We start from the raw sequence: 14,057 nt of genomic DNA on the forward strand, positions 1-14,057 counted from the left end.
AAATTTAAGAGGCTTATCCCTCAAAACTGTAAATACAAAAAAGTTGCACAAAATAGTTTCCCACCACAGGAAATTTATTTTGAGTGTCTTCATAGTTTTATTTTTGAAATACACCAATTTTCATACACTGCAGGAAAAACGAAAATAAATATTATAATGCAAATTTGCAAAAAAGCAGCATATGCATCAAAATAAACTATTTCCAGCAGTGCAATATGAGTCCTAAGCATCCCAGAAACCACACAGAAAGTCATAAAGTCAAACATAACTTTTAAAAACACCAGTATAGGCTCATGAGGCCCTGATGGTAAAAAACTACATTTCCGCAAAATGACGTCACTTCCGGTTTCAGTCAGGTCATGGCGGACATGCGATAGTTCGCGCTGATGGACGTAGGAAGTGATATGAACAGCTGATCGGATCGGCAAAGCGTGTTTCTGGAATATTATGTTTATGTTGCTGCAAGTGCTTTTTATGCAGTTTTTGCAAAGTTATATGTGGAAGGAAACTGTGACCGAGGACAAGCTGATGGCATAAGATGTAAGTACAACTCCTCCGGTTTCATATGCAAAAAAAATTATTGCGCTAGCTCACGTGGTTGCAGAGCTACCGGAATTTAAAAATAGTTACGCAAAATGGAGCGTGCCCGCTCCGACCGGCTTTAAAGGGTTAAAAGCATCGATAACAGTCTCATGCACAAAGTGTATAGACCCTTTAATCCAGTCCTGTTCTGCAGGCTGAGGTGACCACACTGCTGTGTCCATTGTTTTTTGATGAGATGTATCTCTCTATGGAAGACTTCCAGGTGACCTGACTGACTGACCTGTACTATGCACAGTTTTTAGAGCAACCTTACCCCTGCATCTTCTCAAATACAACAACGTATTTGAGAATTTATTTCCTACATTGACTTCTCTTCATTGGCTCCTTGTAAATCCACAATCAGATTCAGTATGTCCGGTAAACCAGCAGGTCTGTCTCGAACCTGAAGTCTCGCAGGATCCTAGACCTGCTCTTCTCAACCAGCTTTGACTTTGTCTCCTACTGGGACTTTGAGACTATAGTCCATGTAAATCACATATATTTCTTTACACTATCCCAGCCATTTGGTTCTGTCTCTGTGTATCCTGTCACAGCCTGTATTTTATATTCTGGTATTATCTGTTGGTTAGTCTCTTGCACAGTAAATGGACTGATTCTTATATAGCGCTTTTCTACTCTCAGGAGCACTCAAAACATTTTATACAAGATGAATCATTCACCCATTTAAACAAGCGCTTTTTCCTGTAAGTGCTTCTATCTTCTATCTTCCTATCGCCTCTGTCAGTGCGCCCCAGGGCAGCTGTGGCTACAATGTAGCTGCCATCACCAGTGTGTGAATGTGTGAATGACTGAATGTAGTGTAAAGCGCTTTGGGGTCCTTAGGGACTGAGTAAAGCGCTATACAAATACAGGCCATTTACCGTTTATCTACCATTTACACACATTTGTACTCTGATGGATGGATTGGAGAGGAACTTGAGGTAACAGGAATATTTGGCATGCAGACTGGAGCAGCCAGTCAAAATACCAACCTTCCCATCAGTAGATGACCTGCTCTGGTTACTGAGCTACAGCCACCCACAGTCTGAACCTGGGTCCTGTCAGCTGTGGTACACGCCTGCTCCTATGGATCTTGTGCTTAGGGCCTATTCTTGTGCTGCCGTGTGCTTTCAGGCAGCCTTTTCTAGCCACTGGTAGGATTTCTTGTTGTCAACCACTTTATCTTTTTGCCAATGTAACATTCCATGTAGGGGCTTGGTCATCCAGGATATTTCCTCTTCCTGTTCTGTTCCTCGTCACCATCTGTCTTCAGCTGCCTGGCATTCTTGGAGCAACTCATCCCGGGGAGCCATCTTCCTGTATTCACAGACGCTGTGTGTTTAATCCTGGATTGAGGAACTGAAACTCACTGATCCTCTTTCCATTGCTCGTAGACTTCGAGTGAAGACCTCCATCCGTTATGAGGAGTTTTAGTGTATTGTCATCTTGCCTCTATCTCTTCCTGTGGCCACCTTATTATTCCAGTTGGGTATCTGATGACCAGTAGAGTTTATGGATTCATGGTTTAGATCACGTTCCTATTGTTCAGCTGGCTTTCAACAGCTGTCTTACCTTCTGGAGGTACTCTGAAAGTACTGTAGATGACCTTTGGGCATCTTTAGCATAGTTCACAGGTACTTGCACCTGTCCTATAAATCTGGTATTCTACCTTCTGGCAACTCCACAGCTTCATTCTGGAAAAGTCTCAACTTTCCTCACTTTGCATCCATCCTGCCACACTCATTCAGTCTGAGTGGTGAAGTGGATCAGCAAGTCTATCTCTCGTTTGCTCTTTAGAATACAGTTTATAAATACTGTATAAATTATATGTGTGTGTGTGTTATAGCAAGAAGCTAGGAGAGACACAGAAACAAACCAATGAGCAAAACTAATGGAGGGAAGCATGACTATCAGACCTCATGATAAAAAGCTTGTAATGTACATGGAACCAAGCTCCTTTGCTATCTGCCAGTAGCTCCATCCTTTCTGTTACTTGCTGTATTATGGGACAGCACTGTCCATCAACCACACATTTAAAAAGTGGGGAATTTGACCAAAAGCGGGTTAAAGCACTTACCGGCCACCCGAGAGACCAATTTACAGTTCATTCCCTGCAGCTGTGCTCCTGGCTTGGCAAGGCACTCCATCCATCTTAATGAACAGTATTTGTGGGTGGGAACAAAGTGAGGGCTCGTGTCACTGTTACCTCACCAGTGACTCCTACAGGCTGGCCCTGTGGATTGTGTTTACCAAGTTCTTGACTTTTTGTAATAGTAGATGCAGACTTTGTAGAGTCAATGCTCTGAGGCTATCTGACAAATTAGCTGGACCTTAGCGCTTAGATAGTTCTCAAAGTGAGACCCCTGGGCTAATCATTAGCAACGGTTTGTGCATCCTCTAAACATGAAAGGAATAAATGACATCGTTCTTTCACAATTCATGTAACACTATCATATATAATAGATTAAGGCCAAGGTAGCATTTTCATTCAGTTGCAGTTGTTGTTGGTTGTTTTTCACAAAAACTAAAGCTAAGTCAAATTGAAAACAAACCAGCTAGTGTCAAGATATTTAAATAGTACAAACTATATATAAATAGTACAAAAATGATGTGTCATTTGGACTGAAGTGCAAATCTGAAAATGTATCTGAAAATGTAGCAATTATGGCTAAGGGAAAACTTTACAACAGTAAATCTCTCAAGATGGTCGTTTAATACAAAGGTACAAGACTGAAGCAGCATTCATTGTTAAGCCATAAGTAATTCCTCTTAAACTGCCGTGCACAGATTCGTGTAGCTGCATATGCAGAACCTCACACTCCATTATGGAAAGAAGCTCCTTCAGTCATCAGTTACCAGCTGTTGGTGAGTAAATGTTTGAAACATTTCCTGCTGAGGTCACTGATGGTGGCAGATTGAGGCTGGTTCCTGTCGATGTACAAGCTGAAGAAATCCACGTGTACCTGTGACGCCAGTGAGCAGAGGACAAAAAGCATGCTCATCTCAGGAGACCAGCAAAAACAAGGCAAAAGCATAGACGTTACTTTTTCTTTGACTTCACTGTCTGTGCTATCAGAGCTCACAGTTAAGTGAGGCGGCAACCCAGCACATTAATTTACAAACACATGATACTTTGGTTTTATCAATATATTCAACCTCATTTTAAACATTTTAAATATTAATGGTATTTCATTTATTAAAAATTGTATTCAGATACAGATTTGGTTGTGCAAGTCAAAGCCAAATTTAAGACCTCCATAAACCACATCAGTGAATGATTGTTTCAGACGGTTTGATAATCAAATAATTTAGCGTGTCCTTCGAAAACAACACGAGAAACGTTTCAGGGTAAATATAAATATTACTGCATGATTAACCTGGTCAATGTGCATTTATGCTCTTATGACATTAGAAATTCTATTTACTGGAATAAAGTTAACATTTAACAAACATACACACTTAACATAAGTTGTCTTGTTGTGTTTTATCTTAAATATCACACATTCAGACATTCATAGTAGTAGATGCTGTTTTTAATTAGTATTTTTTTAATGAGTGCTATATGTGTGAATCTAATTTGGTGTGGCAAAGTTTGCATTTATTTTCTAAGTTGTACAATAAAACCTGTAAGATTTGAATAAATGTGTGACTCTTCTCACTCTCCCTGCTTTCTGCTTTTCAGACATCCTGATGTTTCATAGAACTGCTGGTAAGATTTCTTTAAGGCTCTGGACAGAACTTCTCATTAGGGGTGCAACGATACTCGTATCGATATTGAACCGTTCGATACAGTGCTTTCGGTTCGGTACGCATATGTATCGAACAATACAAAATGTTTAATTTATTTTATCAACTTTCCTTCTGACGATGCTGTCTGTGTTGAGCGCTCAGTGGATCTCCGCTCGACAGTGCAGCCTAGGCAGAGTAGTCGAGCGCAGATCCACTGAGCGCAGCGCAAGCTAGCGAGACAGAAGCTAAGCTCTCCTTGTAACATGGCAAATTGAACCTCCCCCACCCTCATTCAGATCTGGCGTTTGGAACTATTTTGGTTTTCATGTGACGTATGACCCTGAAGGTAAGCGCGTCATGGACTAAAGTAAAACAGTATGTTGGATGTGCCAGCAATGCTCAATTACATTGGTGGGAACTAGTGTGTTAGCGCAGTTAGCTCGTTAACGTGTTGGCCGTCCAGCCCCAGAGATTTGCCGTGTTGTGGCGTTAACGTCATTTCAGATTAACGCTGACAGCACTAGTGGGAACAAAATGAATATCACTGCACATTTACTCCGACATCATCCTAGTGCAAAGACAAGTGGAAGCAGACAAAAACAACAAGCACGCATGCTACAAACTTTACCCGAGTCATTTAGACAGCCGTTAGCACATGATTCTCCTTATGGGGACCTGATATGTTTAATATGCTGCTGAGAATATAGCCCAGAAGAAGCGTATAGTATAGCTTTTATTTTGGAAAGAGACATTTCTCTGTAATAAACTCTCTTTTCCAAAGATGAGGGATTTCTCCATCAGATTTATTATTTTATCCCTTTGTTGTTTCAGCAACATTAAATTTAAAAACTGTACTTTTGAGTTAAAATATATATTTATAATTTTAATAAATGACAAATTAAAAAAGCATGAACATTTTTTTTTGTATTGAAAAAATATCGAACCGTGACACCAAAGTATCGAACCGAACCGTGAATTTTGTGTATCGTTGCACCCCTACTTCTCATGTTACATCAAACTCTAGAAAAGGAACTGTTGGACAAAAAGACACTGGGTGTGAAGTGTTTCTGGTTTTTGAATTTAATAATCTTCAGTGTGTGTTAATCACACTGAACTTCAATTAGAATTTAGATGAACTTTCCTGTTTGATTTGTGCTTTGACTTGGTAAAATTGCCTCTTTACTGATCGTTTCTGCTTTCTGTTGTTAGATTTGTCAGTTATAACTGTGATGTTGTCCTCAGAGGCCTTCACTGCTAGCTGACTCCAGTAAAGTCATGCTGTGTAAGTTCTTACACACAACAACAGTCCCCACATATTCACTATGAAGCCAGCAAGCTTTGGAACAGTGATTTCAGGGCATTATCACATATCTAGTATCTATGGCAGCAATGTGATAACGCAGCTTGATTGTGTATCTTATAATTTGGTGTTCTAAAGAATCTGATCGTTTCCTTGCAGGACATGGGAAAAACAAGCCCTCCATCACCATTTGGTGTGCTGACTGTAGTCAGTGAAGATGGTCCTCCCCAAGTACTGTAGATATAATATTAAAAACCTGCTTCAGGGAGTCTGGACTTACATATAGTTTTCATTTGGATCACCCAAAATCTACGACAGTCAAACACTGGTTCATTTAGGCAGTTATGTTTGGACTGGGACACAAACGCACCTTCAAAATGTTGTGTAGCATACCAAGCTTCATGTTCTCTGTGTGAATGTAAAACACATTTGTTGACTGAGGTAGAGACTGCACTCGAGGCTGAAGAATAAACGAGTGTTATATGAATAATTAGAAAGTGAACATTTAAAAGTATTCTCTCTTTTGTCTGATAAATTCTTAATAACATTAAATTTACAATACTGGATTACATAACAGTGGGGAATATACTTCATTACAGTAGATGTCTTTCTGAAAGACATCTACTGTAAAATTCACCCACTGTGATCGTCCTCTTCAATGCTTTTTTGCTAACACAGTGCAGAGCAGCTACCTAAACTCGACTCCCAGAGTTTGCTTATCTTGTGGAACGTGTTATACCTTCGTGCTGTACAACTCTTCATACTTTGGCTCCTCTGAAAAAGAAAGTCTAAAATCAGAATTGCTTGCCTCACTGGTATAAATATACACCTTAACCTCCTAGGACCTGGCGTCCACATATGTGGACATCACATTTTTGGTTATTTAGAGACAGTATAATGTCCTCGTGAGTGGGTATCAGGCCCTTGTAGAGCAAAATTTAGTATTTTGGTCTAAATAACCAAAAATGTGACATCACTTCGATGCATGCCATTTTTAATTTCTGCTTTAACCTCCTAAGAGTTCGGGTCTTAGGAGGTTAAAGCAGACAACCCTAAGCTTGGAGAGGAAATGATGTCTCACTAATTTAGAAGATCGAGAAATAAAAAAAAAGAAAAACCCTCTTTAAAACTAGATCATCTTACTATTTATCACTGATGGGAAAACATAAGAGCAACACAAAGTATTTTAAATATTTCATAACCATCTGTCATACGGATCATTATGTACACCTACTTTCAATGCTATTGATATTTATCTAGACTTTTTCTCTCTAATGGATCTTTCTACTTTCTGAGGAATAATCACCTTCTCCAAACAATCAATGTGTAGATCTCCTTCCTACAAGACTCTCAAATATGTACTAAGATTCATTAATGAATTAAATATGATCAACCCATCTCTACTAATGATATCACAGACCTTTAAAGTGGCAGTAATTAAACTATTACTTACAGTTTTTTCTGATTGCTTAAGCACATTTTTTGTAACTACTGGCTATCTTTGCAAAACTCTACACACAAATAAGAAAACCTGTCACCCAATTATCAAAACATTGTAGTTCTCTTGCAAAAGCGAACACAGCTAGATTAACTCTTCACACCTTCGTAAAAATGGTGTTTTCGTATCAAACAGTACACACAAGCCATCATCTACTAAACACACAATGCGCCAACTGCACACTGATGGTATGAATACAAAACACATCTGGCTTTTGCTTTCTCTGTGTACAGATGTCAATTTGAGGTCACACTTTTGTCATAGTGTCATGTAAACATACAAGGATCCAAACTTCAAGTATTGGTGTTTATTCACACTCATCAAAACCAAGACAAAGTCAGAAAACAAATTAGGAATTTCACAAAAAAAAGGGGAAAAAAAAGACAATCAGCCTACATCATGTCATCTTTCTGGGTCCGGCCACAAAATTTCGTCCACATCGCATGCGATATCCTCCAGTCCAAGGCACCAGTGAAAATATCTCCTTGAATGCCGTATCCAGGCCTGACATGATGCCTGGTCAATATCTCCACATGCCTCCTCCATTGCCTGTAAAAGGGCTACCTGTTGATGAGGATGACGGTCGTACACTTTCCAGGGCCAGGCAGAGAAGAACTCCTCGATGGGATTTAAGAATGGAGAGTATGGAGGGAGGTTGAGTGCCATGAAGGATGGGTGGTCTGTAAACCAGTTGCGGACCAAAGCAGCCCTATGGAAACTAACATTGTCCCATATGATGACATATCGGGTCTGCTCTGGTCTCTGAACAGTGAGCATGTCATGCAAGGTGTCCAGGAATGCAATAATGTGTGCAGTGTTGTATGGGCCTATGGTTGCATGATGGTGAACAGCACCATTTTGGCTTATAGCTGCACACATGGTTATGTTACCACCACGTTGTCCTGGGACATTGATGATGGCACGGTGTCCAATAATGTTCCTGCCACGTCTCCTGGTTTTACTGAGGTTAAAACCGGCCTCATCTACAAAAAGTAGCTCATGTCCCGTTGCATCTGCTTCTAGTTCCATCACTCTCTGGACAAGACAAAACAAATGCAACACATCAGGCCCAAGCACAGCACTACAGTATGCACTTTCAAATTCAGAACCAATGACACTAGCTTACCTGCACATAGTCATATCGCAGTTGCTTTACACGTTCTGTGTTTCTCTCGAAAGGAACTCTGTAAATTTGCAAGTACACGACTAAGTGCAGAAATGCTTGCACTGTGTATATTTTGAAAGATGGTGTCATTATCAATTATGCGCTGCTGTATTATTGTCTTACAGTCTTATTGCATTATTGGCAATCACCATGTTCACTATATGGGTCTCTTGCTCTGGAGTGAACATTCTGCCTCTGCCCCCAACATCTGGACGTCTAGCAATTCTGTAAAGTAACAATTTCAGTATTTTTGCATGTATGGTACTGTTGTGTTTCTCATTAGAGTATGGCAGTGCTACACAGTAATTACCGATTCTCATTTCGAAATGTCCTAATGATGCTTGCCACAGTGTAGCGGCTCAGTTTAGGCTGAACCCGTTGGCCAGCTTCCCTCAGGGTCATCCCATGGTTGATGACATGGTCCACTATTGTAGCTCTGATGTCATCAGTTATTCTGTTTCTTACTCTTCTTACCCTTCCTCTTTCCCCTCCTCGTCCTCTTCTTGCTCCTCCTTGTCCTCTTCCTCTAACTTCCTCTAACCCTCTTGCTTCTTCACCTCCACGTCCTCTTCCTCCAACTTCTTCACCTCCACGTCCTCTCCCTCGGCCTCCTCTGATTCTCACTCTTCTCACTCTTACTGCTCCTTCCATTGTACTCCACATAGACAGCTTACCTGTGACCTGTTTATAGTGCTTAGGCTGATTGCAAAGTGGACTAATTATCTAAAACAGTTTTCACATGTGAAAGTGTGCCAGACAGTTGGCAAAATAGTGTTAATGATAGCCATACATGTGTATAATTTTGCTAGGAGTGTGTTGGAAATTTGGTAATTGAGTGTAAGCAGTGAGTTGTGTTTAAAGTTCTGCAAAAAGAGTGTTGTGCAGTGAATTGTGCCTACAGTTTTGCAAAGTGTGTGTTACAAAATTGCAAACTGAGTGCAAAGCAGTGTTTGTGCTTTTAGTTTTGCAAACTCAGTGAGTGGTTTTGCTATAAGTATTAATAGTTTTAGGAATTGTGCTATAAGAATCACAGTTAGGGTTAAAGCCATCAGAAAAAACTGTAAAACACCATCACTTGACCCAGCAGTCTTAGGTAATTATAGGCCAATCTCCAACCTTCTCCAAACTTCTTGAAAGAGTAGTTGTGAGCAGCTAACTGATCACCTGCAGAGGAATGGTTTGTGTTCAATCACGGTACAGAAACAGCACTAGTGAAGGTTAGAAATGATCTGCCTGTGGACTTTTCTCTGTGCTCGTCCTGCTAGCAGTTTTTGCCCGTTGCTTGAACACTATAAACCCATGCTTAGACTAAAGTAACACAACTTGAAGCTTCTGTTACCATACCTTAAACAAAAGCGCTGCTTTGCACCCTAGTTGCAATTATGCAACACGTACTCCTTTATGCAACACACATGGTCCTGCATACTACACTCTATTTCATACACAAGACACTTCGTTCACAAAATGAAATTTCAGGGTGCCATTTGGAAAACACATGTATCCAAAATACAAAACACATCGGGTAATTGCAACCACTCAGTACACACCTGAAGGCACTTACTTGCAAAACTGAACACCAATTAGCCAACTACAAAAAGCCCTCAGTTTAGCCAATTCAAGAACTTTGCAAGCATGGATGGAGGGAGAGCAAGAGGAAGAGGAGGAGGAGGAGGTCGAAGAGGCCATGCACGGACCCATATTTCTGATGATGTAAGAGCAACTTTGGTGGACCATGTCATCAACCATGGCCTGACTATGAGGGAAGCTGGGCAGAGACTCCACCCACATCTAAGCTGCTTCGCAGTGGCATCTGTAATACAGTTTTTTCTGAATGCTTAAACCCTAACTGTGATTCTTACAGCACAATTTCTAAAACTATTAATACTTATAGCAAAACCACTCACTGAGTTTGCAAAACTAAAAGCACAAACACTGCTTTGCACTCATTTTGCCATTTTGTAACACACACTTTGCAAACCTGTAGCTACAATCCACTGCACAGCACTCTTTTTGCAGAACTGTAAACACAACTCACTGCTTTACACTCAATTCCCAAATGATCAACGCACTCCTAGCAAAACTATACACATTTACGGCCATTATTTACACTATTTTGCCAACCGTGTGGCACACTGTCACATGTGAAAACTTTTTTAGATAATTAGTTCACTTTGCAATCAGCCTAAGCACTATAATACAGGTAAGCTGTGTGTGTGGAGTACAATGGAGGGAGCAGGAAGAGTGAGACGTAGAGGAGGCCGAGGCTGAGGACGTGGAGGTGAAGAAGTAGGACGAAGAGGACGACAAGGACAAGGAGGAGCAAGAGGAGGACGAGGAGGGGGGAGAGGACGAGGAGGGGGGGGGGGGAGAGGAAGGGTAAGAAGAGTAAGAAATAGAATTGCTGATGACATCAGAGCTACAATAGTGAATGGTAAATGGTAAATGGCCTGTATTTGTATAGTGCTTTTACTAGACCCCCCTAGGGACCCCAAAGCACTTTACACACCAAGTCATCCACCCATTCACACACTGGTGGAGGCAGCTACAGTTGTAGCCACAGCTTCCCTGGGGCAGACTGACAGAAGCGAGGCTGCCATATCGCGCCATCGGCCCTTCTGGCCAACACCAGTAGGCGGCAGGTGAAGTGTCTTGCCCAAGGACACAACGACCGAGACAACGGGGTCCGGCAACCTTCTGATTACAAGGCGAACTCCCAACTCTTGAGCCACGATCGCCCCGTGGACCATGTAATCAACCGTGGAATGACCCTGAGGGAAGCTGGCCAACGGGTTCAGCCTAACTCGAGCCGCTACACTGTAGCAAGCATCATAAGAACATTTTGAAATGAGAATCGGTAAGTACAGTCACTTTGCACTAAGATTTGTAGCACTGCCATATGCTGATGACAAACACAACAATACCATAGATGTAAAAATACTGAAATTGTTACTTTACAGAGTTGCTAGACGACCAGATGCTGGGGCAGAGGAAGCATGTTCAATGCAGACCAAGAAACCCATATAGTCAATATGGCAATTGCAAATAATCCTATACTTGGAAATAAACACTTGTGTTTGTTTTGATGTGTATAAATAAACACCAGTACTTGAAGTTTGGATCCCTCCATGTTTACAGATCTATGACAAAAGCATGAGCTCAAACTGACATGGCCTACCTTGTGCACAGAGAAAGCAAAAGCCAGATGTGTTTTTCATTCATACCATCAGTGTGTAGTTGGTGCATTGTGTGCTTATTAATATGATGGCTTGTGTTAACTGTTGGATACAAAAATACCATTTTTACAAAGGTGTGGAGAGTTAAGCAGGGTTATTCGCTTTTACAAGAAAACTACAATGTGTTGCTGATTGGGGGAAGAGTTTTCTTATTTGTGTGTAGAGTTCTGCAAAAATAGCCAATAGTTACAAAAAATGTGCTCAAGCCATCAGAAAAAACTGTAAGAACAGGTCTGTCTTCACCTCTCTACCTTCTACTCTACTCAGATGGTTTTCATAGCACTGTTCTACAGTATATCACATCACCATATCAAGTGTACAGGGTATTGCAGGGTGCTAATGCTCCTTTTGCAGCCAAAGTGGGAGTTTCTGTGAAACATACCATGATTGCTTATATTGAAGTACAGTGTTGTACAGTGGATGATACAGTATATACAGTAAAGTACTGCAAGAAAAATAAGCAAAGCGATGACAATATGTGGTTGTATTTCTCTAGAATGACTCGAAGACCTTCTGGGGGAGGACCCCAGCTGAATATGTACCATATCAGTACCACGTGGATCCATCCTGAGAGCTACACAGGTACCTGTGTGATGGGTGAGGGTTCTGTATGTGCAGCACTGTAGTACAGTAATATGTTCTCTCTTTTTACAGAGAATCTTGGCCATGGATGGAGCTGCACAGCCTCATGAATTCATTTTCATTGATGAGTCTGGATTCGACCTGTGCAAAACAAGACGACGGGGTCATAATGTAATTGGCCAAAGAGCAATCGTGCACGTCCCAGGGCAGCGCGGGGGAAATATCACATTGTGTGCCGCCATAAACCTTCGAGGGCTTCTGCATCATCATGCAAAACTAGGTCCATACAATAGCCAACATATACTCACATTTCTAGATGCTCTCCATGACATAGTTGTACAGAACAGACCAGATCAGCCCAGGTTTGTGGTGATATGGGATAATGTCAGTTTCCATCGGGCTGCTCTGGTCCAGGCCTGGTTCTCCAACCACAACCAACTTGAAGTGGTATACTTGCCCCCTTACTCACCATTTTTAAACCCTATAGAGGAATTTTTTTCGGCTTGGAGATGGCGTGTATATGACCGCCAACCACATGCCCACATGCCTCTTCTGCAGGCAATGGAACAGGCCTGCGGCGACATTCAGGTGACAGCAATCCATGGATGGTTTTGACATGCAAGAGGATATTTTTCCCGGTACCCAGCGGGAGAAGACGCTGCTTGCGATGTCAATGAGGTCCTGTGGCCAGACCCCAACAGACGGTGGGATCCACGAGCCCACGTATGCACAATTGTCATGATTTTTTGTGTTTACAGCAGAGATGGGCAGTCACGCGTTACTTGTAACGCGTTACTGTAATCCGATTCCTTTTTTCAAGTAACGAGTAAAGTAAGGGATTACTATTGCAAAAACGGTAATTAGATTACCGTTACTTTCCCGTAGGAACGCTGCGTTACTGCGTTACTAAAACCGTGATTTTTTTGCGAGAATGTCTCATGACAGTGACGTAAGCGAGTGCGACGTTCATGACAACAGCTGTGTGCAGATCAACAATGGATCATATATCGAGTGCAGAGAGAGTATGAGCGTGCAGCGTTTAAAGCGTGGAAGTACTGACCTTACTTTGAGTTTGATTCCATAAAAAGTGACAAAAACATTAGTGTCCGTTGTGCGTGGGAAGAAAACTTCTTTTTACAGCGAAAAAACCCCTAAACTTCCAAACAAGCAGCGAGTAGCTACGACGTAATGGGAAACTCACAGAGAAACTCGCGGATTCTTCCACTGACCGCTGCGGCACACCTGCACCAGGGTAAACCTCCGCCTACCCCACTCCTGCTTTACAGGTGAAAATAGAGCAACAGGACCGCTAGTCTTTGACTTTATTTATTTTCTGCTGTGTTTTACTTGCATCTATTTGAAAGACTGAGTGTAAACACAAAAATATTTTATTTTATGTGCTGGAATGTGCAGAAAATAGGTTTAAATGTTAAACTAATTTCTTCCAGTCAGAGAATGTTGCAGATAATTAAATGTTTGCTTGATGCATAAAGTTAAAAGATTAAAACTAATATAACAACTTTTAAAAAGAGACTTTTCCATTTGATTACATTTTGTATGATGATTATGCAGAAAAAGTAGAATTAGTAGAAAAAGTAGAATTGGGCTGAAAGAGCTATCGCTTTATCACCTATTCAGGTTTCTTTGCAAGCTCCTTTGACCTATTCAGGTTGTAAATCGTGTTTTTAAAAAGTAACTAAGTAACTAAGTAATTAATAACGTTTGAAAATAAGTAATCAGTAAAGTAACGGGATTACTGTTTTGGGGAAGTAATCAGTAATTAGTTACTGATTACTTTTTTCAAGTTACTTGACCAACACTGGTTTACAGTATAGTTTTTTTCTGTTACTGTATTATGTTTTTTTTTTTTTTTGCTTTATCTGAATTCATGGTACTGCAATGTACAATATTGAGTAGGCCTATTTGCTTTTTTGGTTGTTTGAAAATGTGTCTCCTAAAAATATGGCT

At 40.9% G+C, this 14,057-nt stretch overlaps 1 pseudogene; it reads left to right on the plus strand.

The window, feature by feature from the left end:
* The window catches only part of LOC148100126 (uncharacterized), a 74,875-nt pseudogene extending 62,194 nt beyond the window's left edge, over window positions 1–12,681 (plus strand).
* Window positions 12,682–14,057: the final 1,376 nt, after the last annotated feature.

Source organism: Neolamprologus brichardi, chromosome 12 (assembly GCF_056152115.1).
Source record: "Neolamprologus brichardi isolate AB-2024 chromosome 12, ASM5615211v1, whole genome shotgun sequence".
Classification (NCBI taxonomy): domain Eukaryota; kingdom Metazoa; phylum Chordata; class Actinopteri; order Cichliformes; family Cichlidae; genus Neolamprologus; species Neolamprologus brichardi.